We start from the raw sequence: 16,577 nt of genomic DNA, 5'->3' as shown, positions 1-16,577 counted from the left end.
ATAAAGCACCAGAACAACCAGCACAGGCAGATCCTTATCTAGCAGTATGCTCACTCTTCCAGCCTCAAAGGCCACTGGCAGGAGAGTCCCAAAGTCACGGTCACCAGTTCCTGACATTCCTCATGTAAAAGCTCTGAATGCTGGTATTGCATAAGAAAGTTTTTCATTCAAAAGAAATTTGGTATTTTCAACTGTACAGTAAGTCTATAATGCATCATTTTTAATGGCACAAACCATAAGGAAATAAATTGAAAGCTGTATTAAACATTAAATTATATTAATTTGAAAATTATGCAAATTTTGCATGCTTACAATGGGCAATACTAAATATTCATTTTGTGAAAATGGAAGCACGTACATTAGGCAGTTTTCCCAGTGTATCCTCTGCACATGTAAAATGCAGCTTCTTAAAAATTTAGGCTACTCTTGAGAAAGACTGAAATAACTTTCCTACAATCTGTCTCCTGTCTTACAGTCAACACGTGTTAAAGACATACCTCTCAATTTTTACCATCATACTTCTCACTGAATAGTTTTCAAATGTCAGCAGATATCCATCCTTGGACATTATATAACTATTTCATAACAGCTCTGTGCTTCAGAAAAAAAAACAACATGATGACAAACTGCCTGCGATAACGATAAAACAATAAAAATGCCATCGGACAGACTTTACAGATTTGGCTACATTTCTCCTACCAGGCACTTCTTAAATTCCTGGTACCGGCCTCTGTCAACACAGCAGTTTAAATTTCTAGAGACTATACAAAAAGCACAGGAACACCCTTTGCTTTCAGGCTCCAGATACACTTGAAAACGTATTTTCCTTCTACAGAACCTGTTCAAAATTTGGAACCAACTTTCCAAATGCTTACAATTTACACATCAGTTTGCATATCTATATGAGAACCTGCTATCTGTTTGGTGACCAGGCTGCTCTCCCCAGTCAGGGTCAGGTGCTGCAACCTTCCATGTATGCCAGCCCATTACAAGCCCTTCTCCACCTTTCACTTTCCAGCTTTTCACCTGCTTCGTCTCAAGATCAATGCTGACTTCCATGACATCCCATCAGTTCAAGACTGCTGGAAGTAACGAGAGCTGGTGAAAACTATGGGGATCCGTTTGCCTTATCAGGGATTGCCTTATCCGTTTGCCTTACCCCCCTTAACAGAAGGGATATGTTATGTGCCATATATAACCAAATATTTTATGGCAAAGTAATGCTATGCTGCCTGTCATACAACAGTATAAGATACACTTTGACAATAACAAGATACTTATTTCTCTGCCTGGTAACGTTCTGGCACTGGAAGAGGCCCTCCGGAATTGGACAACCTTTCCACTACTGCCACCTTATCTTTCACACAAGTCTCCAACTAAACCATTTTGTTTCCCTGATGTGAAAGAGGGTAATTTACAAAATTCACATTGCTTCACATTACATAAGAGTCTGCCAACCTTCTACAGTCAATGTAGAGGTGTGGCACCAAAATTCAGAGCTCTGAATGCACTCAACTAACCTGCACGCTTGAGTTAGCTGCCAAAAACAGGAAGCAGAAACATCCGTCCTCTGAGATCACAAGAGTGAACTGGTTAAAGTGAAAACAGGTTACCAAAAAGGGATCGTTCAAAGATATCCTAAGAAAAAAACCTGTATTTGACAGAATTTTACAAACTATTGGCAGTGAACATTCTATATGCAAAACTTGAGAAGAAAGTACTGGTCATATTTTTACACAGATAGCAATACACCCTCCTAATGTAGATTTTTTGGTATTGGCTGGCATTGACCAATGATAACACACAATACTACTGAGCTGACTTTCTGTGAGGCCCACATCTCTTCAAAAGAAGTCCATGGTTTTCAAAAGTGGAACCTTCTAATTAATCTTTCACCTTATTAACAAGCTTCCAAATCTGTGTGACGTTAATTTATCCACACTAAGTATCTTATGTCAAATATGAAGCACAGAATCCACAAGGTCTGACATTGCATTTTACCACCCAGAAGCTTACCAAAGGCAAAATTCCGTGTTTTGCTTGTCTTACGATTTCCACTTGCTATACAGTACTGCCTTTCCTTAGAACAGTTTGTAAATCTTTAAATACAATTAAATGCTTATACAGACATGTGCAAGCGGTCATCCTACTCATGCTCTAAGCTGGAAGAAGAACCTGAGCCAGCTTTGATGTAAAGCTGTGCAGTGCTTGTGGTTAAGCTCTTACTCCCTCCCAAAAGAGCAAAAGCTGGCTGTACTCTAGCCAGACCATGAACATCCATATGTTCTACCCACCCAATGCTATAAAAGTCAGATCAGGTGTATGTCAACCTCTATGCACAAGTATGAGCCATATAGTATCAGGCCTGATTAGGATGCATTTAACTTTCACCCTAATTTTTACTCTACAGTCTCTGTGGCCTAGGAAATCTTTCTGTTACAAAAAAAAAAAGGCTTACTTCAGGTCAGTTATTTAAAAAATAATTAATGTTTGAAGAAATTAAGACTAGCCAGTTGCCATCTACGTCTCCTACTAGTTTCTACAGCTGGACTGTGCTGAAAATCCCACTGGGCAGCTCAGAATGCTGGGGCTTGGTGCCGCTGCTGTGATACCCTTTGTCTGCAGAGCTGTCTTTTCCAATGCACTCCCAAACATACTGTCCTCAAACCAGCTAGGCACACAATTTAAGGAAAGAGTTACACAGAAAAATGGGAGAGTTGCTTCTAAAATTCTCAACAAGAGACAGCAAAGTTCCAACTTCTCAGCCAAAGTCAACACTGAAATGTGAAGAATTTCCTCTAGGCAGAAATTTATTTTCACTAAATTCAAGCCACTACAACTTGGCAATACTTTAGAACACACTAAAAACCCCAGAGCTGCGGGTAAGAGATTCAGCTATGAATGCAAACACTGTATGTGTAAGTTACAGTATTTTGATAAATAACCGTTCGGTAAAAATTTTTAAGGTAATCTTCCCAAAATTTATAAAAAAACAGAAAAGGGCTAACACTGTGGTCCTCTAACCTAACACAGGCAACAAAACCATTTATACTTTTTCTGACAGCCAACCCATAACCCTGTGCATATGTCCCAATGGCTCATGCACTGTGTGTGTCTCTCAACCATAGGTAACAACATACAGCACTATAACCCAGACACAGACTCTTTCAGCTTCTTGCTCAGAAAGAATCAGGACAATGTAGCTATGTGAACAATTTATCTTAATCTCTGCTAGAGTGTAATTTCCAAATTCCTAAGAAGCCATTCTTCCCAACCAGTCAAGCCTTAAAAATTAAGGATTAACAAAGAAAGCACCCTCCTTTCCTCAAAGAATTGAGATGGTTGAGTAACAGCATGAATTGCACACTCCTGCTTTAATTAAATACAGAAAAAGGCACATATCATATTAAAATATATAAAAAGTTTCCCAAGTAAAGTTACCATGGAATTCCTGAATTTTAAAGTACAAAATAGAAAAACATTAAAAAATACAGCACACCTATAGACCTTCGAAATGTATTTACTTTAGGATCTAACGCCATACCTCTCAGTTTCATACACAGAACTGAAATTTCCTCATGCTATGTAAAAACTGGGAGCGTCCTCTCCAGTGTTTAATGAAGGCTAGCCATGAACATCTTGCAATCAAAAACATGTAGGAGTTTGAAACACAATTAACTTTACTCTTTGACAGGACCTTGGAAAATGGATCCATGACACAAAACAAATTTCAGACCACCTACAGCTAACTAAAATTTAGATCTTAATTCCAAACCTTGAAATCCAGTATTTCCCGGTTACCTATGAAGTCAAGTCTCCCTCAGCCTGTTTATGAGTGTTCTACATCTCTTTAATGGCTAAATAAAATATTCTTTTTTTTAATCTTATTTTAAAAATAAATGTTTATGTTTAAAATAAATATTTCTCCTTTTCCACACTGGCCTCCATCCACAAGTAAAAAAAAGATACACTGTGACATTTTCTACATATTCATTTTGTTTGTAAGCTACAGAAAAAATAACTTACAGAAACCTTATAAATGAATAATAAATTTATGTGTCCTTTATTATTCCATTAAATTCTTTGTTCTTTATTATTATGAATAATAAAGAACTTTTTTCTAGAGGTTAAATAAAGTTTATTTGCTTTAAAAATTGATGGCTTGATAAAGCACATCTCTTCCTTTATGCATCGGTTATTTCAAGGATGGAAGTCCAGCTTTAGTATTTATTATTTATTACAAAAGGAGTGAGCAATTATTCGACACAAACTGTTTGTGACAATGCCTCCATTTCTAAGAGCTTGAGAATGTTGCTGAATTTGGCAGGTCTCTGATTGACCAATAAAATATTTCTAAGTTGAAAAATGCAGCCAACACAATTTAATAGGAAATATTTTGTCTAATTTTAATTAGAAAATATAAGCATTTATAAACATTCATAACGACATCTAAAATTTGATATACTAAAGAACCTAAAGCATCCTGTGCTATATAAGCCTGACAATATACATGTATTTTTCTAGTTATACAAATCTTGACAGAAAAGGATATAAACCAAAATATACAGATAGCCATTTCATAACTAAAAAAGGGATCATTTTCATCAGAAATTATGTAAACACAATCCATTTCGAGTCTTGCCAGGCATGCATATTTCAGAAAAAAATATGGGTAGAAATAGAGGCAGAAAAAGGCTTCTTGAAAAAGCAAATGTATTTTGATTTTCACTCTACATCCACAACTATACCACTAGCTTTTATTTCTTTTTAAACATATGGAAGGACAAGCAGTATTTGTTAGTATCTCACAAATTTAATGGCTTTCCATTCTGAAACAAAAGATTTTTCAAAACATGTATTAACAAAATAAACACAACTGATCACTGTTTAATAAAACACAAGCAAGTAAACCCTTGCAGTCTTAGTGCAGCTCTACGTGAACATTTTTTTCTACAAAGGTTAACCCTTATTAGAGAGCCCCTCTGAGATCAGTGCTAAGCCTGGGACTGCAGCACTTCTATAAATAGGACAGCCAAGAGGAAGTTGTTGCTATGGAAATGCTGGTCATGTTTCTATTTTGATTCAGTAGAGCTCTACTGGCATCTACTGTACACAAGCTTAATTGCAGCAGATGTCTAATACTTTCATCTCTCATTAGGAAGCATAAATGAAGGATCACATGGTCCAACAGCACAGGTTATTCTTTATCTATGATGACAGGAAGGGAATTAAAAAGCAACTGAGAACCTGGGGGAGTGGGGAAGTCAAATTCAGCACCTGATTTTTCATATGCAAGTAAAATCTCAGTCTTTCCATTGGTTTTTAGTGTTAAAATTTGACAAATTCATCCTCAAAGATGCCATTTTCCACATAAACCATAGCAGCAGATCAAGTTTCCTCATTTCTATCAACACATTATCAATTATTTTGAAGTCAAATAGCCTTTAGTCATAGTCCCCCATCTAGCATTAAAAAGGGGACAGAGAACTCTTGTTGCAAGCCAAATCTTCCACAAAACTCTCCAGCTCCACAAAGGGAACTGGATTTCTCTCCTTTCTAACACAGCTCCTTCCTCCTTGCTTTTTTAACAGCTTTCTTCAAGATGACGTGCCCACTGGTGCTTATGGTCTGGACTGTCTGACACATTGCAAGAGAGAGGTCTGCAAAACGCGAATAAAAATTACACTAACATTCCATAATAAAACTAAGTTTAGCAAAGACCCATCCTGGAAATAGCTGCTTTCATGTAAGCACAAGAAACTTTCTGAAGGTACTTGTAGAAATCTGCTTGTTCCATGCCCTTCCAGATTGTCTGCTACTCAACTAACTCTCTATAACTGCTTCCTAGCACAATTTAAGATAGTTATACATGTAACCAGAAGTTCTGTACAAACCTTGTTAGGTTCCAGCAAAACAGAAAGTACCCCAAGACCTATGAAAGTAGTTTTTGTTATACTTCTATAAAAGAGTTGTCTGGCAAGACTATGCAAGGTGCTCTTGCTTTCGGAAAAAGTGAGGTCTATTAAAAACAAGTACGTGTGTGGACTTACTTACATTAAAATCCAAGGTTAAATTTGGAAGAAATTTAGCATACAACCTCAGTAACCGTCCCTCTGAAAAAACTAACAGCAGACAAAAGGTTTTGTCAACTTAATGTGCATCAAAATAATTTCTACTGTTGATTAATAATAAGCATTAATGGGTTATCCACCAAAATGAGTAAAATTAAGTTCCTGAACTAGAAGGCTCATTTTGCTCAATATCTAACTGCGTTAAAGGAGACATTACCTGCTTGAATTCTGGCTGATCTTCCATCAGAACAATGATGCTGAAGATCTGGGTCTCACAGAAACAGTAAAGGCTCCTGCAGGTACGCAGCTGCTGCAAAGGGCATCTTGGCTACAGAAAGCTCTGGGTAGAGACGTTTTACTTTTTCTAGAATCTGCTGGTTTGGTCTACCCTTCCTTGGGTTAGCCACTTAGCTGTATCAAAGAATTGCCCTATAAAGGGCACATTTATGTTTGAAAAACCCTGCTCAGGACAAATCGAGCATTACGTGTCCCAAGTCCAGAGTACCTCATACAACAAATGATGATTAAACCTGAACGATCTGCAGTCACATTTAGAGCTAATTCTTGATATAGGATAATGGGAGGAAGTAAGAGAAAGGACAGTAGTAAAATGCTCACCAAAACTAAAGTCTTGTTGATAAAAATCTTTACTATATTAGTAGCTACATTCTAGCATCAGATTCTGTATCATACAGAGAAAGAACAGAATGATAAATACTAGAGTAACTAGAATCACCTTAGTATCCCTTCTAGGAAGCCTGTCTGCATTTTAAATGACCAGCAAAGGCATTTTAAATGAGTAGAGGAATAAAACAAAAAAACTGACTCAACTTTGAGCTAAGTATTTTAAATGCATACATTTGGTTTTCTCCAATTATATGGCATTTAGGCAATAATTAGGAAAATACCCAAATAAGAAAGCAAACCGAAAGTTAATTCATTGGACAGGATAGCACTTTTTCATAGAATGAAAGATTAGGGAGTACAAATACAGTAATGGCTTTCAAAGTATGGTCTAAAGCACAGGAGATCTGTTCATCTAATGTGGAGATGGGCATGTGTATACCTGTGTTAGAAACAGATCCTGTATTCCTGTGCCCTGCTGCCAGACTACAGACTGTCCTAGGGAGTGTCCGGATCCCTCCACTCCTACCAGTCTGTTCAGTTTCAGATATTCTACAAAACAGTGGAAAGACAGAATTAGTATGGCTCTAGTACTATCTCCCACAGTTGACAGAGTCGAAAATAAGCACTAAATCCTTGAAAAGTAGAGGGGATGCTGCCAGTCCCCAAAACAAGAGACTATAGAATGTATAAGGATATTTCAAAGTTCGTCAAATACTCCTAATACACATTGTGCTAAGCAAGCAATATCCCACTTACAGGAACTTGCATGAATACAGAGGCATCAAAAGCACACTCCAGATCTCACAATTCCTCTACATACTGAAGATTATGACATTGGGTTTACAAAATTTGTCAGTCTACACTTAAACTGAGTGACAAATGCCATCTACTGGTTTACCACTGAAGTGTGAGGTATGAGAACTGTAATACTGAACAGTAAGTTTTAAAAGTACTCAGTCATTCATTGGGAAACGTGTTATATAAACACAATTAAAGATCTTAGATACTTTTAGAGAGAAAATAATTCACACCCAAACTTTCTAATTACTAGTTATTTTTCTTAATGAGGTAGCAGTGAAGAGCACAGATCTTACTTTTTTGCCTATCTGTGATGGGGTTTAATTTATAAAGTATAATTTATATTTAATTTTTTTCATGTAAAGTGAATTTATTTATTAGTAGTATGGATACATTCTTAAGTAGAATTTTCATTTGGATATAATACAAACTTACAGGATGAAAAAACCTTAAAATTAAAAATTTCTCTTCTGCTATTTATGAAATGTCTTTTCCAGCTGCTGGTAAGCAAACAGGCACTTTACTTCCCAGCGAAAGCCAAAACAACTATGCTGAGATGGCTATCTTGAAACTGAGAAAACTTGGGATTGCAAGATATAATTGCCAGTAGGCATCTTACAAAAAGCAAGAGAAATATATGACCACAAATATGTCTTATTTATTCTAGTATTTGTTTAAAGCACAGGAAAGCACAGAGCCTTTCCAGGATAGAAACACTACAAGATTAAATGTATAACTGCTTCTTTTCTTTCTTTTTCTTAATGTAAACTTGCCGAGATGTAATACTAAATATCAAGTGAAAGAGCAAGACAATTTTAAGAATAGTAATTAAGAAACCAGAAACCAAAATTCTGAAAGTTGTTATCTAAATCTATTCAAACAGAACCCTGAGAAAAGCTTTACAAGCAAGTATGGATAAAACACATCATTACTTGCAAGACTGTGACAAAAAACAAAATCTAACAATTCACATGGCATGTCAGCTCCACATGCAGTATGAATGACACCAGAGAAAAGATGCAATACCTTAATACTGTATCCTCCAGCAGCCACAATCTTGCAATTGCATTTTCACTCTCAAAGCAAAATGATCAAAGACTGTATTTAAAATAAGATCAAAAGAAACTAGTGATGTCCTTTGTCACCTTACAGAGAGTAAGTTACAAGCTGTGTTGAACATACAATTTTTGCTTATTTTTAGTGTAAAATCAGTGCTTGATAAGACATTACATCTTTATTCCAAGAACTTCAACAATTCTGCATTTTGTTTAAAAATTAAAGATTTTCTTTCTAATAAGCATGTTCTCATTATGCTGGCTAGCTCTATTATAGTTCACTTTATCAGACAGCATAAAGAATGAACTTTTCCACAGTTCAACAATATTTATTTTTTAAGTGTAATATAAACTAAATCTTAAAATTATTTTTTAATTAGAAACAAGAACATCCATCAGTTGCAGTTGTATTTACCTTTAGTTTGCTTTAAAGAGAAACAGGAGCAAACAAAAATCAAAAATGTATTCTGAAAATTGCTGTATTTCTTCGTACTATGAAATACCGCCAATAGCACAGAAGGTCACCTCAAAGCACTGACAATCAACCCTGTCTTCTCTTAAACAAGGATACTGCAAGACTTCTCTATACCACTGTCATCCAAAAAATTACCCAAACTTGTATTCAAGCAAAATTTGACCATGGCAACCAACACTCTCACAGGTAAAGAAATTTTTGCAGCACAAATCTAATGCATTTGATACTGAACAATATTACCGAAATTCATGCTTCAATTTTCTTTCCACAGGTTTCTATTTCTGATGTTTACAGAAAAGAGCTTCTCACCACAATGTAAGTCATCTAACATTTATAGACCTGTAGCTCCATTTCCACCTTGGTCTCAGAAGCCAAGAGATCAACCCTATAACAAATGGCTGTCACAGACCCAGGAGCTAACAATTCCCAGCCAGAGCTTTGAGAGTCTTGCTCTGACCTTCCCCAGATTAACTATAAATTGCTGAGGCTTATGATGTGATGACTGTTATGTATGAAAGGGAGCCAAGAAAAACAAGTAACTGTTCAAAGACAGGGATTTTGTTTGTTTTTGAGAGATGCCACTGGTTATTACTTTTAATTTCCCCTCATTAGCAGAACTCTTGCAAAGAAAACCCACCCCAAACCATGCAGAGAAAACCTACACAGGTCAGAATTTGAGAACTGTGACAAGTGACAAGCATCCGAATATTTTCATCTTGAAATGAGAATCTCTGCCAAAAAGTCTGCAGTTGCAGAAATGTTCATGTTTGAAATACCTGACGACTTCACTGCATACTTCCACTGCAGATTGTGTGCAGGAAAAACAGAGAATTTGCCTACACAGGCTTTACCATTTGAGGGGTTCCCAGTAATAACTGGGAACGTTGTCCTTAGCTGCCTAGTGATATATTCATTCCATCCATGAATACTACTATAACCAGTTTTGAATATTCCTAATTTGAACAGGTAAATGCTACCTTATGATAGCAACATGGGCACCACGCCAATTTCTGGAAAGTGGAAATCCCTCTAATTTGGCAGAACTGGAAGACATTATCTCTAGAATTTATTATATTAATCTACTTTTTGAAAAAAAAGAATCTGAATTCCCTAACTAGACAGAGGCTTATTTTCTTGCTACTGGAAGAACAAATATGTTTCTCTTAGGGCTGGTCTCAGATGCTCTTAACTCTCCCCAACAACCTCAATAGAGTTGTTATTTCTGGGAGTCACATGGCATGTGGGAAGATTCTGGTTTTCTTCCAATTCCTCTCAAGTTAAACTCTGCCCAAGAAAACTGCCAAAATGAGGTCCTAGTTGCAATACATTGGGCAAATCTTTAAACTTATTTCCACTACAAGATCCACCTTCCTCCACTCTTGAGGGAGGAAATGCATGGTATAACATTTAAGTGAAGTATCAAAACAATAAACTTTGTAATTGCAATTACTCTCCTCACTCTTCTTATATGATAGGAAAAACACCAACACTTAAATGATGCAAACTAAAAGCTAAATGAATACTTATCTGAAGTGACAAGGATAGTTCATGTATTAATAGATAACCTGCTTTGACATTTCCATTCCTTTGCCTCTGTAAAGACAACACATTCAGAAGAAAACAACAACTGATATGTCAGGCAAATAAGGCAAACAATGTATTATTGCAATTTTTGAACATACTACTGGTACCTAATTTTTCTGAAAAGTTGCAAAAGGTTAACCATGCTAATATGCTGTCTAATGCAACTCTGCATGGTTCCCAAAGGGTTTGTTGAGCATTCAGCATGTCAGACATGGCCAAGTTCTAAAGATGAATTGCTTCTGGGACCCCACATTACATGTGGTTGTAAGTTCTACTTAGTTTGAAATACACAACTGAATTACCTTTTCATTAATATCTCGAACCTGTGCAAACCCTACAATATCCTCCAAAGTAAAATATTACTTCAGCACACTGAATACAGTTTCTTACAGAACTTCTCAGAGGGTAGAATGAATTATCCTTTCTAGAGATTCACTTGTCACAACTACTGGATCAACTACATCTCTGTACCCTCCTTATCATCTTCAGATATATCTTTATTAAGACCTCTGTCCATGAGCTAATTAAGAACAGATTAAATACAGTATTAGTCCATACTCCATTAACAATGACTGCTTCAGTAATTCTGCATTACATCAACCTGCAATTGGAGTAGCCTGTGTACAGCTCCAGGCCCTATGGAGAACGGTATTCCAAACCTGCTAAAAATATACCATATGGGTGTCAAGCTCTGAAGGTATCTCCTTATTTTGTGTAGGACAATCCAACTCGTTAACCCTAGGAATAGAGCAGCATACTCTATCCTCATAACTGAAAAGCTACATCACTAGTTCAGACTCAAGAACAGTCTTTATGAACAGCACGACATTAATGTTCACACCACCCTCCACCCAAGACTACAGCATTTAAAATTGTATATAGTACATCAGTCTATTTCACAGAATTAACAAAACAAACTTGGCAAATTGTCCAAAAGCAAACAGAGGATACCAAATTTATTTCCATCTTCTCTTACACTTGCTTCACAAGCATTCACTTGGATGTAGTTTACTGAGTTTCTTCCAAATGCGCTACCTAGCCTACAAGAAAAGATTTATAAATCTTTCACAAAATCCATTTCTCTTACTCTGTAATTACAACAACTTCAGCTAGAATACCAAAGGTTTATACTGTGCTGGAAAGCTTTCAGCCTCTTAGCCACCCGCGCTGAAACACAAAGTTTCGCTTCCTTCCTCTAAAGGAGTATGCATGTATGCACTCTAAGAAAAAGAAAAGTTGGTATCCTAGGTACGAATTTTGTCCTACTTAAAGGAACCAGCTCAACGAATACAGATTAAAAAAAGAGTACTTTCAGCAGCACTCCAAACAAAACTGTAACTAACAATTCTGACAGCAAAATGCTGGGAGTCACCTAGAATAGGTATGAACATAGCAGGGCAACAAACCTAGCATGAACCTTTAAATCTTGTCCTTGTCTATAAAGACTAATTCTTCTCAATGTTATTAAACAAACAAACAAACAAAAACCCTAAAAAACAAAGCAACCCATGTTTCTTGGTAAATATTTAAATTCTGAACATCATACATGAGCATTATATGAATACAGATGTTATGCAGAGTGTTTGAAACCACACTTTCTCCTTCCCTCATTATTTGGACAGTTTTTACCGAAATTATTGGTTTCACTCCCTTAAAGGAGTGAATTCATATCTATATATACAAGTATCCAGACACACAACAGGGACACAGCCATTTCAGAGAGAAGAGGCCACACATTCACATCCTGCACAGTGTGCAGCGGGGTCAAGCACAAATGTTCTCTCTGCCTTTTTTCAAAGCACCCTTTTGCACCCCTGCTTTTGCAATCAGATAGCTCCTTGATATATTTTTGTCCCACATATTAAACATTCAAGTATTTTTCAGTTCAGCCTGACTGTTCAATATGCCAAAACTTCTAATCATACAAATAAATGAAAACAGATGTGATGTGTCTAAAAATAACTGGTAGCCTAAAATTTAATATAAAACTAAGGCTTAAATATGGAAGCAATTTAAAATAAAATTCACTGGGTTTTGTTTGAATTAAAAATAACTTAGTGTTTCATATGCTTAAACTGGCATCCTTCAGTTCAAACACTTAAAACTTTTTGCATCAGCCAAGAAAATCGATTAATATCAGACTTCTGGCAATAAACAATTTAAATTGGCTGACATATTATGGATTAAGAGAATAAGATGTATACAGAAACAAATCACATTTAATAAGGTCTGATTCTTGTCCTAAATCAAATAAATTGGAAATTAGGGCCTCCTACAAAAACGTGTTAATTCACAAGTGTGAAATAGATCTTTTAAAGATATGATAATATTTACATCAGCAACTCAGAGATTAATTATTGATACAACAGGCTGAAATATGAAAGATAAAGGAAACTATGTTTTCTTTGCTTACAAATAATTACTGAGCTGTTACTACACAATTTAAAATTACGTTAGTTTCCTACTCTCTGCTATTAAGTTTCCACTTCAGGATCAACTATGATAAACATGGGGAACATAAGACATTAGAATTCACCAGAATGTCTCTGACCCTCACTCAAAAAGTTTCGCAACTGAACTGGGTGTGTGTGTGTGTGTGAAAAAAAATAAAAACAAAAAAAGAAGAAGGGCTAACAGGGCTAACAGGCAAGGAACTGAGTCCTGACACAAGATTGCATTAGGGAGCTGACATGAGACAGGCAAAACTGAAACAAGGAGCTAAGGGAGGACAGGATGAGGGCACTGCATTTGAAACAACTATTGTGAGAGGAGGCAAAACCTGAGTCTGTGTGTAGGGTATAGAGCAAATGAGGCATCTTCACCATTTTCCCTAACAATCAAAATAGTTCTATTCTCTCATGTTAAAAAAGACGGGGGAGAGAGGGAGTCAGGTGCCAACTATGCCCTCATTAAAAAAAATAGAATTGGTCACAAAATAAGAAATGTTGCACAATGCAAGTCCCCAAGAGCACAGGCAAATTTTTTCTAGATGGAGAAAGGCCTATCACTGTTAATGGAGAAGAAGAAAAAAGCCTAACCCCTCACTGCCCTGATTTTTCAGCCATTTGAAAGACAACATTCCATGTCTATATGCAATTCCACCCTTAATTCTGTTTTACACATCAATTTTAGAAGGTCAAAGGCCAAAAACTAATTCAACACAATCTTATTGTATCAGCTCTTCATTTCAGTTCTGGAACTGAAATGAAAACTGAATTTAGTTACTGACTGCCAACTGTGCATAAATGAAAGACAAAACACCCACTTCTTTAATATTCTTCAATATTTTAGCAACTTCTGACTTAGCAGTAGCTGACTCAGGATTTGAATAACAAACTACAGATATACTTTAGGCATGCTGAGAAAAAAAAAGCATGCCTCAAACACTGGTGTTTGTTAAATCTGTTTCACCACCTTTCTTGATTTGTATCTGTTGTTGCTACCGATACTGATTGAGATGTTTAAGCTGTAAAACTTAGTGGCTGCAGCACCACTAACATGCTGATGTCTTTATATGAAAACAAATACATAAATAACCTGACCTTGGGGTTCTCTCTCTTCAGCAAGAGACAAGAGTGCAGCATTAAGGGTAACTTCAGAAAACCCAAAAAGCACCACTGCTTTTGGCTCACAGGCTAAGCACTGCAAATATCTACCATCTATTGTGGATTTTTTGCCAACGTTTGTCACCTGAGGGTAATACTCCCTTGGATCCCAAATTGTGATGCAATTCAGATTGCAAAGATAATTAATGTTCCTTCATAATGTTTTGTTAAATACTGGTATCATCTCTGTGGTGGTGCTTCTTGTTGATATTTTTGTCTTTGTAACTCTCAGACTGAATTACTACAAATGGCAACTACACGCACTTATACTCAAAACCCAAACTACAGTAGTGTCCAACACAACTGTATATTCAGATGCAACCATGAAACCAACCAGTTTAGCAACATTTCATCTGCTCTCCTTATATTTCTCTTATTTTACAGATGCCTTCAAACTTGAAAATACTAAAAATCTTCACTGCCTTTTGAGATTCTCTCTTACTTTATTCATTTTCACGACTATGATAATTTGGTGAGGTGATACCCTGCTAGAAAAGTCCTAACATTTAACTTGGACTACATGCAGTGGCGATAGAGGAAACCCAACTGACCATTAAAAAAAATAAAAGTTAACTCATACGTAACTTTTGAACCATAGCTCCATGATTACAGAGTAAGAAAGGTGAAGGCTGTTTGCTTTCCATTAATCAATATATTTTTAATAAGAGACATTTAATACATTTTGAAAAGCTGGTAGCATACACTCAGGAAAAAATTATTTCTTTGGTCCTGAATATAAGTTTACAGAGAAAATGCTTACAAAACAAAACAGAATAATATAATTCTTAGGTCACAACCTACAGCAGATAATTCATTTTCTATTGTAAAATCAGAACATTCTCAGGACTGAAATGAAGAAGATGGAGTCTTCCCAGCTTGCTCATTTTGAAAAAAGCATTTATACAATGCACCTGATTTACTTCAGGTTTTTTGATTAACAAATACAAAAGTCTTGAAACATGGCCACAAAGACCAATGCACAGAGCAGGATCCCATTAGGAGGCACTTTACCCAGAAATACATAGGAAACCTGGTCTGCAATAGAGGCTAGAAGTTTGCAAAGTACTTTCCCAGAGTCCATTTAGATTTAAAAATAGATAAGTAGTATTATGATACAGCAGTCACATGTGGTACATTTGATCTATTTTGAGCTAAAATTAATAAGCATGTTGAGAACGTGAAGTAAATTGATATACTAATTGCCATAAAATATAGTTTTCTCTCTGTAACAGACTTGCTATTTTAAATGCGTGACTGGTAAAAAATGAAGATACACATTATTTTAAGTTACTAGAAGTCTTACTATAAGCCTACAGCAATTATAAGAAGTCACTTCACTGTACTGCTGTATGCCTAAGTCTTTTAAAAAGTTAATTGTCTAATAAATATTTGCAGTTAGTTGCCAGTTTTCACATGAAAGCTGCTTAATAATGCCAACTAATTTTAAAAAGCTAATAGTTTTCTTAAAAGCTATACTCTCCCTAACAGAAATTCAGAAACGGTTAAAAGCAATAGGACTGTTAAGCCTCATTGCATTGCCTCTGTCTTGTTTTTCTAGAACACCACAACTGAGAAATAAGGATTTAGCCAATCATATGACTCCCAAGTTTAACAGCCCAGATTTTCTGTGCATCAAGGCTAAGTAGGAAGGTCAATAAATACTGTGGTTTGACCTTGGATAAGAGCCAAACAGGTTCTATACTGTGATACCATAATCTGACACATTTCTGGTTTTCTTACAAAACACAGCTGGGTGGGCTTTTTATGAGGTTTTTAAGAGTGCTTCTATAAATTTAGTAAAAGACCTTCCTAATAGCTCCAGTAAGCAAAGGCTTCCCACTAGTACCTATTCCCTTCTCAAGATCCCAAGCTTTCTTTGTTAAGCTTGAGGTATATCTATCAAATTGATGTCTTCTCAAAAATTTTAATACATGCCTCCAACTTGACATAAAAACATACAAGCTACACACTTTGCCACTGAGCTACTGTATTGCCCTTAGCTTTCCTGTCATTTTAATAAGAGAAATTCAACCAACACGGGATAAAGTGAACTCATTTACTCTCCACTTACTGTCTTACTCATTTTGAATGTTTATGAATAAGGATAATAACTGACTAGTAAATGTCACTGCCTTCTTATAAGGAGACATTTACAAATCCAATCATATAAACAAGTACTTGTCCATGTAACTTCAGAAAACTATGTTTTAAAAACATTATTTATATTTCAAAAACATTATATATATTTATATACATTTTATATAAAAATATTATTTATATTTTAAAACATTATTTATATTGGTATTCAAAAGCACAGAAAAAAGTCAGAATTAGCATCAGTTTAGTAACCTCATCATGGCCC

At 35.8% G+C, this 16,577-nt stretch overlaps 1 protein-coding gene across 3 annotated transcripts in view; it reads right to left on the bottom strand.

The window, feature by feature from the left end:
* PRKACB (protein kinase cAMP-activated catalytic subunit beta) overlaps positions 1 to 16,577 on the bottom strand; it is a 73,291-nt gene that overhangs the window by 37,983 nt on the left and 18,731 nt on the right. The gene's annotated exons all lie outside the window — the stretch shown is intronic.

The sequence above is a fragment of the Melopsittacus undulatus genome, chromosome 6 (genome assembly GCF_012275295.1).
Source record: "Melopsittacus undulatus isolate bMelUnd1 chromosome 6, bMelUnd1.mat.Z, whole genome shotgun sequence".
NCBI lineage: Eukaryota > Metazoa > Chordata > Aves > Psittaciformes > Psittaculidae > Melopsittacus > Melopsittacus undulatus.
This window is presented reverse-complemented; position numbering and strand designations above follow the sequence as displayed.